We start from the raw sequence: 1982 nt of genomic DNA, 5'->3' as shown, positions 1-1982 counted from the left end.
GCGAATGTTGCTTCATTTGAAAATCCTGGTCCTCTCCTTGAAGGGTGGGCACACTAAAGACCTTTTCTAGCTTGTAGTACGAATCCCAAAGACCTACTGTTGACCCAGGCTGCCTGTAATGCTGGTGACCTGGAGTGACAGGCTGAAGAGCCAGAAGGAAACCCTGTGCCCCGACTGCTGGAGAAAAACCTGCAATGGGCATCCGCCCTGCAATGGGCATCCGCCCTTCAAGGATTCCCAAATGAAGCAGGCTCTCTGCTCCCGGTGGAGGCTTCTGTGTTCCGGGGCCTGTCTTCTGAGCCCCTGATCTCCCAACTGCCCCTGCTGGTTTCCTGCCCAGACCTCCGACTTTCACCAGTTCTGTGTTTTATTACGTGTAGAGTATCTTTGTCATGTCACTGTCAATCGATTCTCTGCAGGGCCCTGTGTGCCACTGTGCTATGTTTTCCTTTAATCAGTTTCCGGAACAGTTCCTATGACGGCTTCTGGGAAGGCCCACACCAGGGCCCTAAGTGTATCTCTTTGATCCTGTGTGTGTTCCAGAGACTCCGTTTTGCAACACCAAAGTTCAAAACCACAGGAACCAAGTGGCCAGAGAGCAGGTCACAGAGATGTGCTCTGCCTTGTTTATTTACAGTGATTCTGATGAATCCCCTAACTTATTGCTTCAAATTCTGAAAAATCAGAGGAAGAAAACACACACACAACCACCGTTGTCATCTGAAAAGGAAAAATAAGAGCACACGGCACAGTCTGGGGTTTCTGTGCCTCGCCCGGGGGAGCAGCTTTTCCACTGTTTCTGTGCCACGCCGTCACCCTCACCCTCTCTAGAAACATCCTCTCATTTCCTCCTCACGGGTGTTGTGGTTTCTGGTCTTTGATTTCAAACTCATTCAACAGCCATTCAGCAAAATTTTGTTGAGCGTGTTATCAAATGGATTCACCAAATATTTCCCGTAAGCCTGCCTTCCCGTGTCCGCCCGAGCTCGTCGAGGCCCTGCACCCTGCGCACCGCCCTGCAGGGTCCACCTCGCCCTGTCTTCTTCCCTAGATGGGGGTCCTCGAGGGCAGGAGCCACCACCAGTGTCACATCCAAAGCCCTGAGGCAGAGCAGGTTCAGCAGATCATGCTGCTGCTACTCACGGATTAACCTCTAACAAGCTGTGCCATGTGCCGGGATCGCTGCACGCGTCTCACCTCTGTTAGTTCACGCAGTGCTCACGACAGCCCTCGGAGCCGTGTCCGTCTAACTTAACAGGTGACAGAAACAGAGGCACTCGGAGCCTCCAGTGTCAGGGGCGGAGCGCGGACAGTGCAAAGACTTCACGGGGGACGTGGAGCAGCTGGAGGCTGAGGCAGCGCCTCCCGCCAAAGCGAGTGTCTGGTTTTGGTTTCCCAGATGGTGCTGTGGCCTGCGTGATGGGAAGCGTTTTGTGGCAGGGGAAGAGGGTGACTTGAGAGGGAAGGATGATGGTGGATTTCAGGTCAAGGAAAGGAGACACTGTCTGACCGTGGGAGTCACTGCATGAAAGGAGGGCTGTCCCCGGGGGAGTGGAGCTGCTCTCTGTCCCTGAAGAGGGTGGGCCTCAGGGCCAAGGGGCCTGGGCAGACGGAGGTCCGCAGCGGGCCACTCAGCCTTCTGTGCCAACCCAGTACTTTAGGGGTCACCTGACCTAGCAGCTCCTGCCCCCACACCCTCCCGTCCATGTTCCCCCGAGAGCTCCCCACCCCTAGGTCCTCTGCACCAGCACTGGGCTTGTGAGGGCCTGGGCCTTGTTGGTCACCTCCCTGTCCCCGCCAGGCACACGCCAGGCATTTCTGCTTCCCGGGATTCAGGACAGCCCTAGTGACAATCAGTGTCCTGCTCCTGTTGGCTGAGTTTCTCCCTTGATCTTCCGGGCTCAGTGTTGCTTCACCGCCCGGGGAAGGGGGTGCACGGCCCTTTACTGGACAGGACGGTCTCCGGGGCCTGGGCGGCTGCG

The sequence above is a fragment of the Galeopterus variegatus genome, unplaced genomic scaffold (genome assembly GCF_000696425.1).
Source record: "Galeopterus variegatus unplaced genomic scaffold, G_variegatus-3.0.2 Scaffold2739, whole genome shotgun sequence".
NCBI lineage: Eukaryota > Metazoa > Chordata > Mammalia > Dermoptera > Cynocephalidae > Galeopterus > Galeopterus variegatus.
This window is presented reverse-complemented; position numbering follows the sequence as displayed.